This window comes from Vanacampus margaritifer, chromosome 1, assembly GCF_051991255.1.
Source record: "Vanacampus margaritifer isolate UIUO_Vmar chromosome 1, RoL_Vmar_1.0, whole genome shotgun sequence".
NCBI lineage: Eukaryota > Metazoa > Chordata > Actinopteri > Syngnathiformes > Syngnathidae > Vanacampus > Vanacampus margaritifer.
In genome coordinates this window covers 1981362-2006897 of record NC_135432.1, presented here as the reverse complement: position 1 = coordinate 2006897, position 25536 = coordinate 1981362, and the positions used below count along the sequence as shown (strand labels likewise).

At 41.1% G+C, this 25536-nt stretch overlaps 1 protein-coding gene across 1 annotated transcript in view; it reads right to left on the bottom strand.

The window, feature by feature from the left end:
* The window catches only part of LOC144063720 (prickle-like protein 2), a 41427-nt gene extending 17368 nt beyond the window's left edge, over positions 1-24059 (bottom strand). Inside the window, exon 1 of the mRNA XM_077585535.1 lies at positions 23824-24059. The gene's annotated coding sequence lies outside the window, so the exon portion shown is untranslated. The remainder of the gene's footprint in view (positions 1-23823) is intronic.
* Positions 24060-25536: the final 1477 nt, after the last annotated feature.

Genomic DNA, 25536 nt, shown 5'->3' with positions numbered 1-25536 from the left:
ACGTCATTTCCTTTTCCACTTAACCGGCGATGACGTATTCCACTTTTTGTCAACAAAGTGTTCTAACAGAAGGCTGCCGCCGAGTGCGTATCGTAACGTTTTGACGTAAAGCGGCCCGGCCGAAGGTTTAGTCATAACACGCTGCTCTGTTCTTCCGCAGCCACACAAAGACTGGGCAAGCTGTGAATTTGCGTTTCCTCCTTTTAATGAATTCATACTTCAGAAATGAGCGCTCGTATATTTAGAGTTGAGGCCGTTTTTTTTTGGAGGATTGCGGAGAGGGCTGATTGATTGGACATGCTGTGCGGCACTTTGTGAAATTGGGAGCTACACGTTTTTCTCAATTGAATTTCGGACATGCGAGACTTCTGCTTAGCTGCACACGACAATTCAAAGACATTTATCGTCATGACAATGAAAAGCAAGTCTTGTGCCTGGAGATGACAAATCGCAAGCACTTCACACGTCAACCTTTTCAAACAATCTCACTTGCTGCTTCATTTCTGTCAAATTACAGATGGATGTTATATGAAGGAGTCTCTGATAGATGACACGAGTGCCTTGAAATGTGACTTTGGTTCATTCCATCACATGCAAGTTTGAACAAGGAAAATGGCACCTTATAATATTGTGCTTGATTTTTGGACGCTCCTTTTGGTGCGCATGTAATTGTCAAACTCATGAAGACACAAATGTGGAAGTGTTTCATAAAACATGGAAGTGGAAGTCATTTTGGGACCAAATATAACTTGGCATTTATTTATTATTATTTTTTTTTAGAAACGTTAATACTGTGCCTATCCAAACCAATTGTTAGCCCATCTAAGGCATTTTGCTTTGTGTGGTAGCATTAAGCTAGCAGAAGGCAAAGTTGCATGGTTGCTTAAAATTAGGGGTGTCAAAATGAATGCCTTAATTTTGAATTCATTTAAAGTTCCTTTAATAACCTGCGATTATTGATTGGCCCTTACTTGGAAAGTCTGCACTCTAAAAACAGCTGGGTCAAAAGTAACCCAATTATGGATCAAAAATGGACCCAACCACTTTATGGGTCAATTTGACCCAACTTTCTGGGTTGTTTTTTTACAAAATGACCCCATCTTTTGACCCAAGTCAAGGATCTGCCCAATATTTTTGAGTTGTTTTACTCTAAAAGACCCATTTCTTGATTCAAAGTTGGGTCAAATTGACCCAAGTAGAAGATCGGTCCATAATTGGGTTATTTTTGACCCGACTGGCTTTAGAGCGTGCACTGGGGGGATTTCAGTCCCAACGCAACAGACACGTCCACGTTAAAATTTCGCAGTAATAAATGTCATCATAATGCATATATTTGTGGAGACTGGGGTCGAGCTGTATTTTACAATTTTAAACGTGCAGAATTTCACAAGTTACTTCATGTTAAAGATTAGATTAGCTCTTATTGTGAAAAGAAAAATGAGCTGTCACCAACATCTTACAAATGCAATGATGCCATCCAGTGGCAGAAAAATGACCTCAACACAAATGAATATCACACTCGATATTTTTACAAAACTGTACATCTTTTTAATTTTAACTCAATTTTATGAATAATTATGAACTTACTGTATCAATGATTAAAAGATGCAGACATATATTTATTAAATTTACACACACACTTTTATGCTATGAAAAGTATGATAATGCAGAAACAAATTATACATTTTATTGTACACTTAAATGAATCGTGAGTTAGGGTTAGCATGACTATTGAATTCATGCGATTGATTACGATTCAAAATTTTAATCGCACGTAATTCATCCATCCGTTTTCCAAAACACTTATTCCTCTAAAGGCATTTCGTTTTAAATGGTTAGTAAATGTTAGTTAGTAATTTAGTACATGTAAATGTTAGTTAGTAAATGTTTTGGAATTAGATACTGTTAGTTACTGGCAATAAATATAAAACAGACATTACAAAAATTACTTGTGGATTATCATTTTTGTTAGGCTATTGCATAGTTACAATCATTGTCTCATGTACCAGGAAGTGCAAAATAATCAGACTAAAATAGATAACGATGAGTTTGGGGGAAATCACCGGAGAATGAAATCATTCATTAAAAGAAACATTTCATTTGATTTGACCACTGACTGGAGATGTAAACTGGACTTGAGTGAGACAGCAGAGCTGGTGGATGAGTTGAGGAAGAGAGAGAAAAAGCGGAGTTGCCGTAGCAACCACTTGCTGAGCATCATCTCGCTATGTGAAGACATGTACACGTTACCGATTTAACAAGGAAGTGCGCTTCTAAAAATGTCTTCTGTGTTCTTCGTCATGCATTGTTGACGTTATATAATGACGGACGCACGTGCTTGAGGCGTGTCAGGTTTTAATCATCAAGATTCATGACGATTAGCCCCGCCTCCCCGTTCGTTCCAATCAGCACTGCCTTCATTTGCACATCAATTAACGGCGATTAATCACCATCGCCGAGCACGAGGGGCTTCACGGGAACTCAGGTATCGAGACGGGGGGGGGGGGGGGGCGCTTTGTGCGTGAAGATGGACTACATAGTCGCGAGAGGCGTCGGAAAACACAATACGGATGAGCAAGAAGAGGAGGAGAGCAAAGCCAAGCGAAACAATGGAGGCCTGTCGATGCAGCGTTGCGAGCGGCGCTTTTCACGTGTCATGCTTCACCCGCCTCCCTCTTCCCTCCCTCCTTCCCATCCTCATGTGCCTCTGACAGCCTCTGTGTGGGCGGGCGTGCATGAGAGAAAGAGATGGAGAGAGAAAAAGCTCTTATTGATGTCAAAGCAGACATTAGAGGAGGTTCTCGGCTCCAGCGCGCAACCTGACCGAGCTCGGCGGCCAATCGCTGCTTTTTACCTCCTGGTGCCGAGAGCAGGAAATTGTTGATTTGTAATCTCATCATCTGTTGCTCTCACGCAGCAATTTGACTTGCTTGTCTTATGATTGCGCGTCATCGGGCTTATCTTATTCCCTGCTGAAGAACGCGTCGCTGATACAAGCTTAGTTAACTCAAGAGAAAACAATTGACAGGTACCAAGTATCAGAATCAAGCTCGATAGGAAGCTCGGAGTCGGACGAGCCCCAACAATTGCTTTGAACTCATTTGTTCCCCAAAACGGATAAAAGCGTTTTATTTGAAATATTGCCCCATTATAGTACCAAAAACGTATTTTTTAATGCTAAAGCATACAGAAGGCTTTGATGCAGCCTCTGACCTGAAGAGGATGCTTAAAGCAATGGTAGTTATTGCAAAAATCGGCCAGCAGGTGGCAGCAGAGTGTAAGAGATCAGCCAGGGCCATGTTGCAAAAAGGCTCTTATTCCCAGTGTTTTCACCAAGTTTGTGAATAATGATGAAACTTAGCTATGTTCTAATGATTATTGTTAAAAAACAGGATTTCAAATACAAATATACTTTTTTTTTCCTGATGAAAGAAGAGACTCTAATATCTATTTTGGCAGGTTCCGTGCAATATTCTGTAGACCCTGCAAGATCAGTCAAAATCCAGTCAAACAGCCGGGAGCGAAGGGGGTTGCTTCAGTCAAAAAGACTGCCAGTGAATGAGTTCAAATGGAAGTCAACCTTAAACATTTCTTGACAATAATATGTTCTATGTGACCTCACTAGTCTAAACATTACATTCGGATTAATATTACATTTGTGGAAGATGAGTTATGCAGCAAAATGCAGCCATTTTTATCCATCTCAGGGGGCGGCCATTTTGCCACAATGTTGCTCAGGTCTCAAGCAACAAGCAATCACAGCTCACCTGTTTTCTGAAGCTCCACTGATTGGTTGTTACCTGAGACCTGAGCAACTGTGATGTCATCTACTTAACTCATACTCCACTAACGCAATATTAACCATATTTAGACTAGTGGGGCTGCATAGAACATTTTATTATCATCAGTCATTTTTGTTGGTTGGACTTCCCCTTTAGATGTGCCACACCAAATTTGGTCTGTTTTTAAAATAATGCCCTCAATAACTCAACAATAAAATAGGTCAATCTTTATGTTGGCCTATTGTAAACGATATACAGTATAGGGCTGGAATCAGGATGACCCTTGACCCCATATTGTGTGATCCAGACAAATGATTGAAGCAGCTGAAATACTTGCATGCAACTTTTGGTGCCCCCTAGTGCTGGAATTGTGAACAGCAGCTGCATCAACATCTCCACAGGTAATTGTTGTAAATTCCCCGCCATTGCTGCTTTTTGTGGCTGCATTGTTCGCTGCTGAATTTGCTATTTTATATCAGGCACCTTTGTGGGCAGCTCGGCTCTCTGCTAACGGAGAAGATGTGCCGACTTTGTTTCCTTTTGACATGAAAGCGAGCTTGCTTTTGTGATGAAGCCTGAAACATTGCAGACAGAGTGAATCAGGATTCTTGTTGGGCAGTCTCGGAAAGACGTTGAGTTTGTTTTTCATTTGAATTATTGCTATCTAAACAGTAATTAGTGAATGATTATTTCCTGCTAGAAACACAAAATATATTTAGCTAGCTTTTACAAACAGCAGACAAGGGGCTCGAGTTAGCAAGTCGAGCAAATCAAGCAGCTGAGAGGATTCGGAAGTGATGCACAACTTTAGCAGTCAAAAAAGTCGTACTCAAATCAACAGCATTTTGTGCTATAGTTAATGCTCCAATGCAAATTCATCATGCTACCAAATTCAACAGAGCAACTGTGGCTAATGTTGGCTTGTTTACAATGCTAAAGCTAGCACCGCTATTTTGTGGAAGCTTTCAAAACTGCATTGCCATTATGAATGGCCACGCTCGAGAATCGTGCTCGCAGGCGATGAGTGTAGCGAGGCTACTGTCGGCCCGAGGCGCGCAATGAAGTCATTATATACAAAAATACAAAGCTGGGCTGGATGGAAAATTTGGAGCGGGATGGCTGGATGCGGAGAAGCAATCTCGAACTTATCAGACGAGTTGGGATAGCAAACCTCGACGTGCCACTCAGAAACTCCAGCAAGGACATGACACATTCTATAGGACAGAATAAAAGTCTATTTTGACTCATATAGGCACATAGCAACTGACCACACTATCACATTATCATCACAAGGAACATAGTAACTGGATAAAATGTGGCAAATTAACTCATTGACTCCCAGCCATTTTCACTGAAGCAATGCCCTTCGCTCCAGGCTTTTTTACTGGATTTGGACTGAGGGAGGGGGGGGGGGGCATTAAAATGAAATAATGAATAACTTCATGAACTGCATATTGATCATATCCCACATTATGCTTGAGCACAAAGTCATTCCATTTTTTCAGACTTTCACGGGAATCTCACCTCTCATGTGATAAACACGAGAGAATGCAAATCATCTTGACGGGTTGTTGGTTGCCGGCTAATCTCAAAGCTGCGTGCTGGCAATTATTCCAGTGTAAACAACCGCTGTGTGTAATTATTATTCCAACACACGCAAATAAATGGTTTCTCTCCCGGTGAGCTTTGAGCAACCTTCACGATTCATGAATGCTCTGAAATCGCTAACTGAAGCTCACGAAGCAAGTCGTCACAACCTTCACCACGTTCGGACATCTCCGTCGCAATCGCAACGCAAACGCAAATTTGGCGCCACATTTCTTGAAATGTTTGTGTGCTAAGAATGCTTGAGCTGCCCGGCGGCAAAACTGTTTCCCATCAAACCCGTGGCCAGGACGCTCCCTGGGGATCGCCACGACGTCAAGCGCATGACGTGACAAAGCAGACAAAAGTGAAAAAAAGGAGGAATTGATGATGAAATTAGATGACGCTCTGTTGAATGTTTCCGTCGCGCCATTTCATCGCTTTGATCGTCTTTCGTACCGACAGCAAGCTATGAATCCAAATCCCAATACAAATTCGATTGCTAAGCTGTGCATGATTACACAACCAATATAACTAAGTTATATTCTTAGTGCCGTCATGTATTACAGAACATGAGAAAAACATGGGTAAAAAATGGCTTTACACTTTTATTATTAATCTTTATTGGAACAAAACAGACCGAAAATGACCGAAATACAGAAATGATTATTATTTAGGCCTAAACTTGAATCAAAAATGAGGTTGAGGTTTACATAATTATTGTAAGCCACTGTAACATTGTACACAGTTTGGACATCAACACTTACATTTTGGAAATTTAAAAAATTTATAAATAAATAAAATTACAATTTAATTAAAGCACTTTTTTTTTTTTCAAACGAATGTTTAAAAACAAAGAGTTAATGAGTGATTGCAAATATACTATATTATAGGACTTCAATGATAAATACAATCTAAATGTACTGAATTTTTTTTATGGTACATAAAAAGTAAAAAAAAAAATACAAATATGGATGAACCCCTTCAGGCCAATACATGATCCTAGTGAACATGACATATTTGCATATTTCATTATATTTCATTTGATGAAGTCAACACCTCTAGTTCGTGATTGGATCTTACATAAGCAATCACAATCGCAAGTTGATTTGTGGGATGTTCAAAAAGTTGCATGTAAGCTTGATAAGTTTACAACACGCTACAGGCATATTATGTTGGCGTTCACTATAACAAATCCAAAAAAACTCAATTCCATCTTGTTCTTATGTGGGGAAAGAGTCAAAATCACCCAAATTAAATACATTTTACCCAGCACATAAAATGCGGATCTGGAGGGGTTAAAAAATAAAATAAAATAAAAAAAGAATTTAAAGGTGAACTAAACTCAAGCTGTCAAAACGTGATGGTATATTTTGAATATGCATATATTCCTTACTTAAATCAATATGAGTACTTATTCCTGAAAATAAATGTTTCAAACTTTACTGGCACAACTACGAGAACGTAACGCATATTCGTCAGTCTGGCTTATTTTGTAACTTCTCATCAGAGTTAGCAAATATTCCGCAACAACAAGCTACATATTGTTGACATCGTTGCGTCCCAAAAATCACTCTTCAGGAAATTAAAAACCAAAGCAAAGACCATTTTGCTTGAGCTGCCAAACATCACATGACTCAAGTCGATATTCTACCTTATATTGCATTCATTACACACCAACATCAACACAACACTCAAATCATGTTCGATCGTTAATTTCATACACTTAAAAAAAAAAAAAAAAAGCCACTCATTTCTTATGTGGAAAAAAATAAACATTTGATTCCAGAGAAGACACAGCAAGAAAAACTGTGGAATTTAATACTGCAGCCTCCAAGGCTAAATTACAACAAGACGGGAAGCTCAAGTTTGCTTTTGTCATTTCTTGCTGTGTGTGCTCAAAAAGTGATCACCGTAATTAGCTCCTAATTGAAGTCAAGCCAGGTTGACAGATCTGAATTGCAAAAGACTTTCAAAGGGCTTCACATGCCCCCCCAAAATCCCCTGGTCTTAAAATCCAGGTAAGAAAGTCAGCGATGCAAAATACACGTGATATCGGGTTAAACCTTTTGATGCTCACTGCAGTCCCATGAGATCGATTGTACCGGGAAACGGAATCGCACTCATCTCATATAGACAAATGCGCTCCGATTACAATTCTCGAATCGATTCCATATGCGGCCAAATCGATTTTTAAACATCCATTTTTTTTTATGGGAATATTCAACAAAACGTCTTACTTAGGGTGAGAATTCACACATTAAGCATGGAAGAATGGTTTATTAATGGAACATTAAGCCTTAATATTTGATTTCAGTGCTGTTCAAACATGAAACCGATTGCAACCTCTTTGTTAAACGCAGTGGCTCAGTTAGAAGCCTGAAGTTTCAGATAAATACATTTTCATACAAATCTTACAGTGTACATGTACAAGTTTACTGATGAACATTTTCTAAATAAGAGTAAAAAAATAAAATAAAAACCGTAATAAATTATAGATTTGTACCGGGATCAATCGGTATCGAATCGAATCGTGACCTATGAATCGTCATACATGTCGAATTGCAAGGTACTGACCAATTCACACCCCTAATATATATATATATATTAGGGGTTTCAGTCGATTAAAAGTTTTAATTGTAGTTAATTGCTTCAATAATTAACTCACTATTAATCGCAAATTAATCACACTTTTATCTCAATTTATATCTAAATTTATAATAAACTGCACTATATTTTCCTCCCAAATTTTTTACACTCTTGTTAACATAAAAGTGTTAACCTAAAACAAACATGGTTGCATTGATTCAGTAATTTCATAACAATTCATGAAATATTTTCAAATGGAAAAATAGCTACTGTACTGCAAAAAATGAGTGTGACATTGATTTGTGTTGGTCACTACATTGCAAAATGGCGTTTGTAAGACAACGGTGACAGCTCAGTGCATTTTTCTTTTCATATTAACCAACTAATTTTTAACACGAAGTAACTTTTTTTCAATTTGTAAAATACAATTTGATCCCAGTCCCCACAAATAAATGCATTATTTAATTTATTACTGCTAAACAGTGAGTCGTGACTCCTTTGCACAACGCTTAATGCTTTTATTTTGTTAAGTTCAATACGGATGCGCATTGTACAATGACGCAACTTTACTTGAATTATGTTCCTTGTAGTCATGACAATTTTCTTACCCAGAATGTTGGTTCGATTCCAAATTGTGCAACATTTCAGGTGCTTGACTTTGGAAGTAATGCCAAGGTAAAAGTGTAAATTAAACAATCATGTTTTTGTTTTTTTTAATGGCGGGCCATGAATGAAGCCCTGTGACGTGTGTGAGGTGGTCCCTGCTGACCGAGCGACACACTCAAATGTCAAGCCGTGACCTTCCTGCCGGCCTTCCTGAACTCACTTAATACCTGATGAACGATAATAACTGCTTGGAGACGCGCAAGCCCTTCACTCGCACCTTTGCAGGCTGCGCGGTGATTTGCCAAACACGATAATGCTCGCATGATTGTCGGCGGTCACCATGGCGTCAGCGTCAGCCTGCTTGAGTGAATAAATTAACACCCGCACACACGTATTGCCGATAAAAGGTCGGCAGATTGTAGGTTACGTTATTCCTTGTTAGATGAGCTGTTAAAAAAAAAATCTGATTTTTCTTTTGAAAGCTCTGAAGCATTCTCCATTCCTCCATTTTGTTTCTTAATCCTCATGCGCAGTCGAGGAGGTGTGCATGTGTGTGTGTGTGTGTGTGTGTGTGTGTGTGTGTGTGTGTGTGTGTGAAAAATCATGATCAAGGTCGCTGCGAGCAGCCATGCGAGTCTCATCTTGTCTGTTCCTGAGAGCGAGCCACCTTTTTCTCCACGCGCGTTTTCCAAACTGACTTGACTTGTTCGGCGTGGACCGACTGTCGGCCAAACTGGGAAAATGTCACCCTTTATTGCAGCAACAAACGGCTCTCATGTAGCGCCAATCAGCTCATAATCCCGTTATGGCGATTAAATTCTTACTGTGGCTTATTTGGATCAAGACGAACAAGAAATTAATTGAAGGGGGTCGACCCGGCAGGAATTACGCTGCGCGGTTCGGCTGGCAGAACAGACTGAGAACATCTCAGAGTGGGTGACAATACTGGCGACATCATTGGGAACATAACAAGTTGGTCGCCTGCATGCATGACTCACATGCTGCCATCAGTAGCTGGAAGGACATTTTCTTTTCCTTTTTTTTTGGGGGGGGGGGGGGGTCCGTACAGATAAGTCACACAAAAGCACACACACTCTGAAGGACTAATTGCTGGGGGAGGGTTGGGTGTTCCTGAAATCCAAATGAGGGTTCTCTTACCTCCAGCTGTACAAAATTTCACAAGGAGCTGAAATGCTGTAATGAAAGGGTGACACATTCAACCCCCCGCCCCCACCCCCCCTCCCACTGTGTGTGTGTGGGATGGCCCGAAATAGAATTGGTGCTTTTTAACAGGCGAGCCGAGCCGAGTTGCTCCCTAGCACAGCTTCTGAGGGGGAAATGGATCGCTCCTGGGCTCGGAAGTCTCGTTCCTTGGAGGGGATTTCATTAGATCACTTGACAGGCGTGGACGGGTGGAATGGCGGGCGAGGTGCTGACGCGGCCACATGACAGTGGTCACGTGAAACAAACAATTGGCTCAAAAATAACCCAAATTGGGTCAAAACTCAACTTCTTGGGTTATTCAATTAACCCAAAATGTTGGGTCATATAAATAACCCACAAAACAATCCGTAAATTGGGCTGCTTTGTGGATTACTAATTTAATTTTACTCAACTTAGTTAGGTCGGTTAATGTTTCACCCAGTTCAATTGGGTTATTCAATTAAACCCAAAATGTTGGGTCAGATAAATAACCCACAAAACAATCCATAAATTAGGCTGCTTTGTGGATTACTAATTTAATTTTATGCAATTTAGTTGGGTCGGTTCATGTTTGACTCAGTTCAATTGGGTTATTCAATTAACCCAAAATGTTGGGTCGTATAAATAACCCACAAAACAATCCATAAATTGGGCTGCTTCGTGGATTACTAATTACATTTTACGCAATTTAGTTAGATCGGTTCATGTTTCACCCAGTTCAATTGGGTTATTCAATTAAACCCAAAAAGTGGGGTCATGAATAACTAGGGGTGCACCAATTAATCAGTCAGCCGATTCACCGGCACAACAAGTTGGGTTGCTTTGTGGGTTATTATTTAATTTGGCCCAACGTTTTGGATGAAATAAAACAGAAAGTTGGGCCAGTTCATTTTGACCAAATTCAATTGGGTTATCCCCCCAAAATTGGGTCAAATGAATAACCCACAAATTGGGTTGCCTTGTGGGTTATTATTTAATTTGGCTTAACGTTTTGGATTAAATAACACAGAAAGTTGGGCCAGTTCATTTTTGACCAAATTCAACTGGGTTATAATGAACCCAACAGTGGGGTCGAACCAACGAATAAACCACAAAACATTATGAATTTAATTTGCTAATAACTCAAAAAGTTGAGTGGGTCCATTTTGGAGCCAATTTGGGTTATTTTTGACCCAATTTTTTTTAGAGTGAATGTGACCTGTGCGGGGCGGGTTAGCGGCGCATGCGGTCCCGTGATTGGCGCTTCACACACAGAAACAAATCGTCTGGCGTGGAGCCATCGACATGTTTTGCTTGAGGCTGGATGAGGCGCTTCTCATTGTGTGTGTGTTTTCGTGGGTGCGTGCGTTTGTGAGAAAGAGGACGGCAGAGAAAGAGTCTGTTGCTATGCATTTTTACACGTCCTCCCACTCGTCACACGAAACACATCATGGCAGAGAAGACCACGGCAGCGCATCATACATTTTGACATTAAAAAGCACTTGAAAGTCTGAACCTTTGAATTTGGTTTGTTCCTTCACTTTGCCGAATTCCGGATTTAGAATCGGGCCAACGTCACCGCAGCGTTATTATGTCGACTCCAAGAACTGACTTGACTTTCTTCTCTGTGTGTTGAATAATTCTGACCTTACAAGCTCGATGGACATTTTCTTGGCATCCTGGTGAGTTGTGCAAATGGACAGCAAAATATGGAGCACTTTGGAGAAGTGCTCAAATATATGAGAACACAATTATGGTTGGTTACTTGGTGAGCACTTCTGCAACATGCTTTCAAGGCACTGGGACGACGTGCACGTTTTATTTGGTGACAAGACATGCTATGTCATTGCCAGACCTCAATAACTTCAATTAATTGACTTCATGACGTAATTATTTGAATGGTACATGGAATTGCAATAAGGAGAATGTGTCTGTGTCATCGTCATGGCGACCAAAGATCACCTGCCTCCGTGGCATAATATTGCGGGGCCAGCCAGGACAGCTCTCGTTGTGGTAGCGGTTAGCATTTGGCTAAATTCTCTCTTCAACTTTACTAAGTTGCGGTATGGTCGTCACCGAAAAATAATTTGGCGTGTTTTGATGAATACATTTTTTTTTTCTTTAATGAAACATTTATGCCAAAATAACAAATGCCCAATGGCCAATTATTCTTTCAAATGATAAACATTTAGCTCAAGAAAAGAAAAAAAAAAGTCATAAAGTAATATCTTAACTAATGTGTAAGAAAGCAGAAACACGAGTCATGTATATGCAGTACAGTTTACCAAATGAGGTCATGACATTCGCAGTCCAAGAAGATCAAATCTAGTGCGAGTAATACGCGGGTTCTACACTTAAGTTGTACAGTATTTAAATGGAGGGTCAAGTCAAAAGTTGTCTTTAAAATAATGTTTCTTTTGTGCCCCCACGGGTCTAAACGCAACATTCGGATTAATATTGCATTTGTGGAATATGAAATAAGCAGAAAATTCCACAGGAAGGAATCCCCCCCCCCCCCTCTATACTATGATGGAGCATAAGAAGTTAAAAAAAAAAAAAACATGTCCTGATCTCTTCAGGTTAGCAGAGAGGTTGAAATACTAATGATAATGAATTTGGTTCCGACCCAAAATGAAAATGAGCGAAGAGCCACTCTGGGTATGATTCATTCCACTCCCTCTGCCATTGTTGAATCCCGTTTTTTTTTATTTTTTTGGTTTCCCACAAGCTCTTTTGTGCTCCAGAGTAATCAAGTACTGACTCACAATAGTTGTTCCAACATGAAAGCCAAAAAGTCGATTGTGACGAGACAAAAACAGACAATAGCAGGATGAAGAGCGCTGATGTAAAAAGCTTTTTTTAAAAAAAAAGAAAGACAAAGATTCCGACGCCATCTGACCTTTTCGGAAAGGATTGACACACTCGCCGTGTCTGTTATCTCACAGAAATTCTTAGACATTTAAACCACAATGTCGGCGAGTTTGATGCTAAAAGAAATATTGAACTCGTGAGGCCATCATCTGTGGAGACGGGCGGCCATTATCTGGAAAAGAACCCATTCACTCACCTGACCTATGAGTAATGTCACATTAACTCATTCACTCTCAGCCATTTTGACTGAAGCAACCCCCTTCGCTCCCTGCTGTTTTACTGGATTTGGACTGATTTTGAAAGACACACAGAATATTGTGTTCTATTGCTATAAAAACCTGGAAGCTACCAAAAGAAAGATTACAGTCTCTTCTTTCAACAGAAAAAAGATTTGTATCCGTTTCCGTTTTGCAGCGATTAGCATTCGAATGTAGCTAACTTTCCTCATTATTCACAAATCTGTTGAAAACACTGACAAAAAGAGCTTTTTTTTTCAACATGGCCCTGGCTGATCTCTTATACTCTGCTGCCACCTGCTGGTCGTTTTTGTAATAAATACCATTGCTTCAAGCATTCTCTTCAGTTCAGAGGCTGCATCAAAGGCTTCTGTATGCTTTAGCATATATATTAAAAAAAACAAAACATTTTAAAAACATATAAACACGTCTTTGGGAGCAAATGAGTTAAAATGTGATGCAGCAAAGGTGTAGCCCTTATGTTGAATAGTTGATTGATTCCTAATCATTCAATACTGACATGATCACATAACATTATTTACAAATGAGAAATAACAATAATCATAATCTGTACAGCTACACATCAACAACATGATGTCATACAGAAATGACCTGCAGCACAGTATGGGAATTGTCTGTGTGTGTGTGTGTGTACGTAAAAGCCATCTTCAAGAAAAAAGAACGATTATGCAGAAAAGCGCTGCTTTCGGATGAGGGATTTTGCCAAAAGAAAGGCCGGAAAGTGAGATGGCGATGACGTGGCGCGACATGAAGCAGATGAAAAGAGAACAATTTAAGTGAAGAGACAAAAGCGTCCACAAGGGGAACGTTTGCGTTCATGAGCGAACTGCAGATTTCAAGGCAGTCATCCTTGAAGCTTTTGAATATGAGAGCAGCTTCGCAAAACGTAAGAAAAAAGCTTTCCACAGTTTAGAAGTACAATCCCGCCCATACGCAATTAGTCTAGTATCAAAAATCAATTAAAATGTGTCTCTATATTCTGAGAACGTTTGAAAAATTCTGCTTGATAAGATATTTAAAAAAAAAAAGAAAAATGTAGCTTGCGTCCTCTCAGTGAAGTCTGGACTAATGCGCACTTGAGTCTGGACTGCACAGAGAGCGAGCAGTACTCGGTACTCGGCCGCTCCGACGCCATTAGTGACTTATGGAGGCCTTGCCCGCGGTCATTTTCGAGCCCCCACCGGGAACACGATGTGCTCATCAAGATGGCGGAACACAATCCCAGCCACATGAAAGAGCACAAACACAAATCAAAAGGCGAGATTCTTGATTGCGTCTCAGTTTCGATGGTAAACTTTGAAAAGTCTTTTGGCGGATTCTAAACCGTGAGATGAAGGAGTTCATTTCGTCAACTTTGTTGAGTTTTGTCCCTGAAAGACTCAAATGGAGCATTCAAATATTTGAAATGGCTTCTTTCTCTGGCAAAAATCGAAGCCAGCCAAGTGTTTGGCGGAACATTATGATGTCACAGCCAACTGACCTTTTGGCTATAAAATGTCGGCCATTGCGCACTCGAGCCTATTCGATGCAAAGTTATGGCCACGGGCGGCCTTTGTGAAGTCACGGTGACTTTGTAAATTGGACTTTTACAAGGAAGGGACGGAGAGGAAAGATAGAAACGGCCTGAGAAGCAGAGCACTCCGGAGGCTGCAGGCAAAGTTCTCCACTGAGGATATGCAAAGGACGTTGCCATCTTTGTTTGCGTCACTAATCAAAGTCTCTAAAAAAAAAGAAAAATCGTAAGTAGAGAAATCAAACAAACAATGTTAAGCGCTTGTCGTTCTAAAAAAATTTAAAAAAAAATTGCCTCTCAAAGACAATTTAATGCTTTATGCTGATGTTGATTATCTCCACTTGTAGAGCAGCTAATAGATTTTTACTAAAGCAGTTGCAGATACTTGAGTTTGTGTGTTTTTATTTATTTATGCAGATGCAGGATTAAGGGGGAAGCGCTAACCTCTGAAAGTTGACAAAATGTTTCCATTTCATCAAAACCCATCTTTCCATTTTCCATATTGCTTATCCTCACGATGTTTGCTCTCAAACCCGGTGAGAAGCCATTAGTCGGGTTTCCATCCAATTGTTTTGTTTGTGTAAATGTTTTAAAGCAAATTGTGTGAAAATGCGCAAAACGGACTTGTGCTCGTTCCCATCTGTTGTTCTTTTGCGAATATTGAGAGGGGACTCTGCCGCTGTAGGTGGCGCTATACACCATAGGGATGTGTGTAATTTAAAAGAAGAAGAAGAAGAAGAAGAAGAAGACCAGGAAGTGACTGCGTCGTGGGATGACATCGGATGAGTTTGCTTTTATAATTCTTGATCAACCGTAACGTTTCTTTGCTGTTTTCCATCTAAAACTGTATCAATATTCGCTTCTTTAATTAATTGCAAAATTATTTCTGTTTCGTCGTCCCACCAAACATACCTTACTTTATCGTCTGACATTGCTTTGGGACTACAAACAAAATCGGTTTTCATAACCCAAATTTGCATTTTTCTTCTTTTTTTTTCTCCTCTATACGCTCCAAAATCCATACCCTCTAAGCTTCAAAACTTTTTGGGCGAATTATGGGCCCTTTTTCACATTTCTAGCGTTTCCATTCAGTTTTATTTATATTTATATATTTTTATATATTTATTTATATATCCAAAATTCTAAAGACCGATTCTTATCAAATTTGCATTCAGACATGACTACTGACAATGAAATTTGCTTTCTATGTTGTTAAATGGATTAATAGGCTGCTCCATCGGACTTTTTACTTAATATGAGATTTTCAAAATGTTGGAGGAAGTACGAGTACCGCATAAGCACGGGGACGAAATGCAAACTCCACATAGAACGGCTGGAAATGGATGTGCTAAGAGCTCAGCAGCCGTGCTGCCATTAGCGCAAAAGTATTACTCAAATAAATCTCCTACCAGGGAAGCATCTTTATGAAGGGAACAAGATACAAAACGGTAGTGACAAGATCGTTTATCGTGGCGGCGGGATGCGGCGATCAGTATGAATCATCAAGGGATGCAATTCATAAAGGCTGCCACCAGGGGGAGGGTTAAGCTCATCCATCTTCACTCGCGACACGTTTCATAAATTGTGTCCAAAACAATCAAAATCTCATCTCAGAATGAAAAGAGAAATGTAAGGAAATGCTGACTGACAGGCCGGAAAAGAAATATCTGCAGTATTTGTCATGCAGTTGTACATGCATGTGGGAGACACGTTGCACGATGACGTGTTCGTTGGCTGCGGGCTACTTCCAACGGCCTTTGAATGAGTGCGCCTACACATGGAAAAGAATCACAGTCATGATGTCACCAGCTTGACGACGGAGCGAGTCGGCAAGCTCGCAGATTAGCAGAAGATGACCTCAACTCCATTAACCATTGTGAGCCGAGGCAGCCGTGATATTGACATCATCAATCCTCATGCAGCACAACTGCGTCTGCTTTCTTCCCCCCCGCCCCAGGATGCAAATTGGAATTTATTTTTTGGAGCGGGGAGGGGGGGAGGGGTGCACATTGATCCAGTCAGCATTTTCTGTGCTCCAGAGATAGTGTGGAAAATGCTGAGACACACATTGCCACAAAACACAACTGACACTGTGGTCAATCAAATTGAAAGCTTAAAGCCATACTTGACTCGTTTAGCCATTTTTAGCAGCAAGAAATTCATATTTGATCTATAATTAATTTGCTAACCTCATTATTTTTCATGTACAATGAGCACATTTTGCCGCTTGCTGCCGACTGAAGATGACATCACGCGTGCCCAGGAAACAGGTAACGACCAATCACGGCTCCGTTTGCGAACATCATATGACCAAACCCAGAAAACAAGTGAGCCGTGATTGGTCGTAGCGTTTATGTTATCCGCCATTTTTAAATTTAGTCTCAGTTTTAGTCCGGTTTCAATCAAGCTTGTTAGTTTTGATCATAGTTAGTCAACCTCATCCCCTTTTTATTTAGTCCTGTTTGAGTTGATTATAAATCTAGCATTTTAGGCTATGTATACACACGTAGCCGTTTTTTTTTTTGCAAACCGGAGATATTTTTCTGCGGCTTGCCCTGCCATCCACACGTCCGCGGGGATTTTTTTCCATTACAATTGAAGTTTTCTAAAAAGTGAAGATTTGGCATGTTTTACGTCGTCCTCTACACACGTAACTCAATCACAAACCTCAAGTTGTTAAAAAAGAAGAAAAGAAAAAAAGGCGGCGTGGATTCGCTTCCCCACCGGGAGACCATGTTTGTATATGTGTGTGTGGTGAGTGAGTAGGAAAAAAAGTTGCTTAAAAAAAAAAAAAAGTCTTGTGATCCGCATACATCGAGATCAGCGGCTGAGATGAGCCGTACTTGGCTGACTACTGCCACCTAGAGGCTTGGCATGCATCTCATTGTAGGCCCAATTTGTGAAAATGGTGTCGCCAGACGGAGGCGTACTCGGATTGGAGAGGATTTGGGGAACTGGTGCCACCTTAAGGTCTGGAATTCTTATGAACGTACTTAAAAACGCATTCATGCGATTAGCTGCGAATGTTTGTTTTTTTTTCTACACCCTGAGGAGGGAAATATCCGTTTTTAAAAATACCCTGCTACGTGTGTACATGGCCTTAGCCTTTAATTTAGTCCAAGAAAACATCATTTTATTTATCCAGTTTTATCAACAACAACTGTCAACATTTTAGTCTAGTTTCAGTCCGAACAATCATTTAGCCGCTGTATATATTTTTTTGTCCGCAGATTATGTTTAACATTTCAGATCTAAAACTATTTCACATAAAATGTTCTCATGTTTTTAATGAAAACCATCTTGACACACAATTACAGTATATCAACAATTGGCTACTTTTGCTCCATGCTACAAGCTAGAAAATTAGCCTGCATTAGTTAGCGCTCGGATTAACATTATTGTTGGAACGTTATAGCCGTTGGATTCATGTTATGTTAAAACCATTTTTTGTTACCTTTCCCCGTGAATCCACCTCCTGTCTGTCCCATGTGTTTGTGCATGTTGCGCACGCTAGCTGCAGATTTGAAAGGGGGCGTGTCACATGACAGCGTCACGGTGACAGATTAGCAGGGACAAGATTTCTTTTAAATCAAATCATTTTCATCAAATTTTTAAAGTGTCCATAGATTGTAGTCCAGTTTATATTAAGTGAAGTACATTTTTGTCTCGTCTTCATTAGTTGATGAAAATGCATACTGGTTTAGTCCCAGGTATTGTTTATTAACTTATTGCTATTACCCAAAACATATAAAAACATTCTATTTTAAATATTGCCATGGTCCCAAAAACATATTTATAGTTTTCTATGCCTCTGAAATGAAGAGGTTGCTCAAAACAATGGTAGTTATTACAAAAAACGCTCAGCAGGTGGCAGCAGATTATAAGAGATCAACCAGGGCCATGTTGCAAAAAGCTCTTTAACCCACTGTTTTAAACAGACTTGTGAATAATGATGAAACTTAGCTATATGCTAATGCTAATTACTGCAAAACAGAAAAAGAAAAAATATACTTTTTTCCTGATAAAAGAAGAGACTGTAATCTTTCTTTTGGTAGCTTCCATGTTTTTACCCGGAGCGAAGGGGGTTGCTTCAGTCAAAATGGCTGCGAGTGAATGAGTTAATGAGGGTTTTAGTCTAGTCTAGTTTGAATCCGGTGAAAAATGAGCATAGACGAAATTATTTTTGTTGCGTTTTCGTTGTTGAAATCAACACTAATTGTTGGTTAGCCGTTTCCTGAGCACGTGTGATGTCATTTTCGGTCGACAGCAAGTGGCAACATGTGTTTTTAAAAAATAATGAACTTTCTAGACAACATATTCACTTTTTTACTGTTGAAAATGGCTCAATAAGTCCACTCTCCCTCTTCAAGCACTTCTCTGCCATCCTTTGCAGTTCTTGTTCACCCCAAAATGCGGTCAAAGGAGCACTTTTGAGCAGATGTCTGAAAGGCTGATCCAGATGTGCAGAGTGGAAAGGAGCAGTGAGCTCGCTACACAAATGTCATTCCAGCTCAAAGACGTTTGCAAATAATTCAAGCAAATCTGTGTCACAACCACGACTGGTGCTTTTTGTACAAGCCACCAAAACCTTTCAAACGGGTCCCTCGGCCTTGGGGTTCCATTTTCAGTGATGGGTTCAATGGAATGACACTCATACTGATACATCCAAAGAAATGGCCAACATTTATGCCATTTGACCAGCTCATGTCTGATCTAAGTCAATTAAAAAAAACGTTGCCGTTTGAAGCAATTTATTCTAAAATAACGGTATTCTTACTTGAGCCTCTGCATGTCAACGTGTGAAAGTAGATGGCCAACCAGCAAAGTGGCCCCGGGGACACGCACAGAGGCCCCAACGCGAGCCAAACTCAAAGCTGCAGGTGCACCCGCGGATCGCGTCACACTCGGCCAATCTGCACCTCTTTGATAGCTTGTGAAAAAGCCACATCTTTGTCATCATCTGTAAGATGACAGTGCGGGCTCTTTGTTCCGGCACTCTGGTGGCGGGTCCGCAGTCTCGGGCTGCGTCACCGCTTCACTCTGCGGGGAAAGAGAAATCTCTGCAACCGGCTCACAGGACACATTTCAACCGAAGACAAAACAAATTGTGTGTGTGTGTTTTTAATCACAGGCAGAGAGCTATTTTGGAAAGTTACATTAATAGTGTGACTCTAATAGGATGTTTGAGTATTGAAGTTAAAGGGAAAAAAAAGCATGTCTGTGGGGGAACGAGTTGCTCGCCATCATAACTTCCTCGGCGAGAACAAATTCCCATTTTAATTTCATCCGGCACAGCAGGACGAGCTCTCGGGGTCCCGCTCGGATTGGCTGCGCTGGAAACAACTTTCATTTCTTGTTCTGACACCTTGAAAAATAAGCGCTTTCAAGTGACTGTAGCGGCCGTCGCCATGGCAACAAAAGCAATCCCAAACATGCCACAACACGGATTAAGCGACGATGACGGAGAACATTAAATACAATTACAGCTGCTATTCATCATTCCACGTGAAATCGCAACATTTCATAACTGCATTTTTGTCAGCCTTGAACATGTCGTGATTTCTCTTGCTTATATAAGAGAAAGGTCACGGCATATCTATTATTAAATGTCCGGGTCATAGGAGTGTGCATTATTAATAACTGTGTCGTCTCTCTAAACGCGCACAGCAGGTGACTCTGAAACGAGAATCAATCCGAGCGCTCTCGATCAAGCCAAAACAAGTCAAGAGGGATGATGTCACAATCTATAACAATTTCACCCCAAAAATAAATAAATAAGCCGAGTATTAACAAGGTAATCCAGCCAAATACCATCTGCGTTCTTTGAGAAAGGTGGCCAAACAGCTTAGTTGTGTTGACATGCAGTAATAGTGCAAGATTGGAGTGAGCACATCAAAGCAGCACCAGCGCACTGTGAAAGCAGCGTTACGGGGCGCAGCAGTGAGACGCACGCCCACCCTTCCTGAATCAGCCGTTTCTGTGGTGACCAGAGCGCTGGTGCTGGAGGTGGGGGGGGGGGGGGGGGGTTGGGGGGGGGGGGGGGTAGCGCTCACTCAAAGTGAAAGAGACAAACATTCCAAATCTGCTGGGAGCAGCATGAAGGCGGGGACGGACATATGGATGCTTGATAAAAAAGACAGGGCGGGGTCAATCGGGAGCTGCGACCGATTCCTCCACATGTCAAAAATCGGTGACGGGTTGAGACTGCAGACGTCCAACGTCACAAAAACTGAGGGCCAACGTTCACTCACAGGGGCAAGTCGGTTACGGGTGTGCCAGTGAAATCTCAACGAGGCATGCTGACTCTTTTGCTAACACCTCCCACTTGTGTGCTTGAACATAAGATTAAAGAGATGGACTGAGGGCCGATTGAGATGATTAGTAGTCGATTATGAAGAAAATATGAACTCATTCAATCCTTATTTATACGTTTTTGATAAATATGTTTTTTTAAATACTTTGTCATGCACTCCCCAAAACGTATTTATACGCACACAGAAGGCTTTGATGCAGCATCTGACCTGAAAAGGTGGTTAAAAACAAAACTACAAAAACGGCCAGCAGGTGGCAATAGAGTATAAGAGATCAGCCATGTTGCAACAAGCTCCTTTTGCCAGTATTTTCACCAGATTTGTGAATAATGATAAAACTTGATAAATTCTATATTCTAATGCTAATTGCTGCAAAACGGAAACAGATAGACCAGAGGTGGGCATCGAGGGCCGGAGTCCTGCAGGTTTTGCATGTTGCCCTTCTCCAACACAGCTGATATATGATCAGCTCATCAGCAAGCTCTGCATAAGCCTGATAACGATCCTGTTGATTGGAATCAGCTTGTGTTGGAAGTGAGAAACCTCCAAAACCTGCAGGACTCCGGCCCTCGAGGACCGAGATTGCCCACCTCTGAGATAGACATATACTTATTTTTCCTGATGAAAGAAGAGACTCGAATCTTTCTTATGGTAAATTCCATGTTTTATAACCATAGAACACAATAATCTGTGGGCCTTGCAGAATCCAAAAAACAGCCGGGAGCAAAGGGGGTTGCTTCAGTGAAAATGGCTGCGTGTCAATGAGGTAATCACGATTACGTAACAATTGTATTCACGATTAGGACAATCATTGTTTTTTGGTACAAAACCAGAAAATGTTTAAACATGTAAAAAATATGAAGACAAATGCATTTCTTTGAAACACTATAATTATGCAAGTTCCTTTTGGACCAAATAAGATTGATTAAATTAGTCATTTTAAAATGAAAAAAGGTGCAAATATATAAATTTAAACAACTCAAAAATTAGTATTAATAACCCTAACTCTAAAACAATTTTGCTGATTTTGTAATTGTGGAGAGTAAATAATTGAAATTGTAATTGAATTTATATTAATAGCACAGCCCTGTTTGGAGCTGTTATTCATTTTCAGTAAAAGGGACATTATTATCAAAATAAAATAAAACAATTATATATATATATATATATATATATATATATATATCCAGCGGGGGGGGGTCTTAGACAGTAAGTTTTAAAATTCTAACAAAAAGTTCGGGAAGCTTCCAGGCTCATCAGTATGTGTTAAAAAGTTCAATGAAAACTTAAGTAAATATTGTAGCTCACTATTGTTTCTACAGTAATTGTTGCCCCCTCCCCAAATTTCAAAATACTGTAACTGAAATTAGGGCTACTCGATTATAAAGAAAATATTAATCATAATTATTTTGGCAATAATTGAAATCACAATTAGAATGATCATTTATTTTTTGGTACAAAAACGTGCTTAAACGTATTTTTTTTTAAGACAAATAAAATTCTTATGAAAGTTCCTTTTGGATGAAACAAATTTAATAAAATTATTTTAACATTTAAAAAAACAGTGCAAATGTATAAATGTATACAACTCAAGCAACTCAAAATTAGCATTAATAATCTTTTTTCTTTTTTTTTTACAATTATGCTGATTTTGTAATTGTGGAGTGTAAAAATGTAAATTGTAATTGAATGTATATTAATTGCACAGCCCTGTTTGGAGCTGTTTTTAGTAAAAAGTAAAATATTGTAGCTCACTATTGTTTCCACAGTAATTGTTGCCCCCTAAATGTATACAACTCAAACAACTCAAAATTAGTATTAATAATCTTTTTTCATTTTTTTTTTTTACAATTATGCTGATTTTGTATTTGTGGAGTGGAATAATTGCAATTGCAATTTAATTTCGATTAAATGCAAAGCCCTAACTGAAATGTTTCACGTATCTTTGCTGCAATTTTAAACCAAAAGTTGCAGATAGTTCCCAAGGTCAGCAGTAAGTTAACTGAAAATCTAAATAGATAGTTCCCTTGATCTATTATCGGCCATTAGATTTTGTAAAACACCGATTTGATCAAATTGCCAAATATTGGCGCCGATAATCGGCCTGGCTGATAATTGGTCGATGCCTACAAAATAAGGCCTCATTCAAGTTTGAAAGGAGCCCACTCCTGAAGTGAGCCTCAACATTGACGCGCTGCCATTACACAGATGACATCCCATGATGCAACAGAACAGGGGACCCGAATCCTAACATGGAGGAGAAGTGTCAGAATTGGCAAGTGATTTAGACGCCAGATAAGAAACCAGTTGCAACCCACAAACGCCACCTCAACATGCAACTTCAAGCACTTTACACACAAAAACAAGAAGATATTCCGCAACACGTGGCTCGTCATCATCAACATTAAAGCCAATATTTTCGACACCTTCTGATACAGATTAGAAAGTCTTGTCTGACACAGATCGCCTCCTGTCGATGCTACAACAAACACGGATGGATATTTTCTTGTGCGTCTGTGACAAAAGGCTCACACTAATCTGAAGCAAATGTGAAATGTAAACACCTCCAGCTTTCCCAGACGGTTGTCGCGTTTCAAGTGTGTCCACACGCTGTCAGCCGCAATGTGCGTGCGCGTCGCTTCCAACATTGCCCGCCTAAAGCGCAGCATTAAAAAAAACAGCAGCGTCTTTATGTTTCCCTTTTGGTTTCTAAACAAGGCTGAGATAACGGCTGCTGCTGAAATCCTCACCACTCCACCCACTCGCTCTTTCAGGGACACATAGATTTACACGGGGGAAAGGTGGGGGGGGGGGTGTTGTATCGGACATATTCACTCCTATTATGCCCCCCCCCCCCCCCCCAAGTCCCACTCGTCTTTTTCACATGTCACTCAAGAGATAAACAAGCCTTCACACTCGCATGTTGGAAAAAAACAAAAACACCCCCACCTTCCTTCCTTCCTTTCTCACCTTATGATTGACACACCTGTTTCATCGGGGGAAACTTTCTGCGACGGCAAATGCAGACGACGAGCTTGTGAAAAATGCCCAGGTTTGTACACGGTGTTCTTGAAAAGGCAAGTGAGGCTGAGGTTGGACGAGCGCGTCAACATGCGTTTAAGGCTCACCTGGTCGTGTGGCAGCTCCTTGACGACGAGAGGCGAGGTGGCTTGGAGCGAGTGTCTCACGCTGGATTCGCACCCGCGGCCGGACTGCCTTTGCAACGCAAGGCGACGCGTGCACAGCTCACGGTTTCCTCTCCCTCCTTCCAGTCTGGGAGACGACGAGGCGCTCTGCCTGTACTGGGGGCTGCAGGCTGTCATCAGTCTCCATCCCTCCCCTCCTACCTTCCTTCCTTCTCTCGCTCTCTCTATTTCTCTCTCTCTCTCACCCATCCTAACCCCCCTCTATCTCCCTCTCACTCTCTCTCTCGCTAACTTACTCTCTCTCTCCCCTCCTACCCCCCTTTCTCTCTCTCTCTCTCTCTCTCTCTCTCTGTCCCTCTCTCTCTCCCTCCTACTCTCTCACTCTCTCTCCCCTCCTACCCCCTTTCTCTCCCTCTCAGTCTCTCTCACTCTGTCTCCCTTCCTACCCCCCTTTATCTCTTACTCCCCCTCTCACACTCTCTCTCCCCCCTTCCTCTCTCTCTTTCATCTCTCTCTCCCTCTCACTCCCCCCTTCCTAACCCCCCTTCAGTCTCTCTCTCCCTCTCTCCCTCTATCTATCCCTCCCCTCTCTCCCTCAATCTCTCTCTCTCTCCCCCCTCCTACCCCCTTTCTCTCTCTCTCCCTCCCCTCCTACCTCTCTCTCACTCTCTCCCCTCCCCCTCTCACACTCTCTCTCCTCCCCCTCTCACACTCTCCCCCTTCCTACCCCCTTTCTCTCTCACTCTCTCTCTCTCCCTTCATCTCTCTCTCCCTCTCACTCTCACTCACTCCCCCCTTCCTAACCCCCCTTCAGTCTCTCTCTCCCTCTCTCTCTATCTCTCTCTCCTCCTACCCCCCTTTCTCTCGCTCCCCCTCCCCTCCTACCTCTCTCTCCCTCTCTCCCCTCCCTCTCTCACTCTCACTCTCTCTATCCCCCCCCCTCTCTCTCTCTCTCACACACACACACACACACACGCACGCACGCACGCACGCACGCACGCACGCACGCACGCACGCACGCACATCTGGGGAAATGTGTTTACATTAAATTGTCTTGGTATTTGCGTGTGTGTGTGTGTGTGTGTGTGTGTGATGGTTAAATAACAGCAAAGTACAAGTGTTGGAGGCTACAGTGGCAGTCTACGCATCCACCTCCTGTTCCCCCTTCACACCTCCAACCAGCAACCCATCCGCCCTCATGTTGCCAGCCCTTCAAAGCCTGTTCAAATGAGTCATCAGCTTTCAGCCAATCGTGGCAGCGACACAGACTGGGATCAGCAAAACACAAGTATTTATGTTCCTGTGTGCTGAGGAGAAGAAAATCAAATGCCTCGGAGTAAATCTACAAGACAACCGTGCCAAAAACTTTGCTTTCCACAGATCCACAAACGATATACTCACGTTTGCTGACAACCATTTATTTGGAGGGTTTGAACCAAATAGTGGCCATTTAGTCTTGAGCTTGAAGGCGACTAACCGCTCATCAGGTTTTTCACAAGTCTTCTAGCAAATGGGCAATTTACACGAGACTTTCGACTCGCCTGTCTGCCGCCGTTGCCAGAATGTAATGCTCTCAACAAAATGTCAAGGCAAAGACTCAGTCTTACAAATACACACAAGTATGATGAAAATAGTGATTAGCCTCGTTAGCATTGGCTAGTACCACCGTCACTAGTCTTAAAAAGAACCCCGACT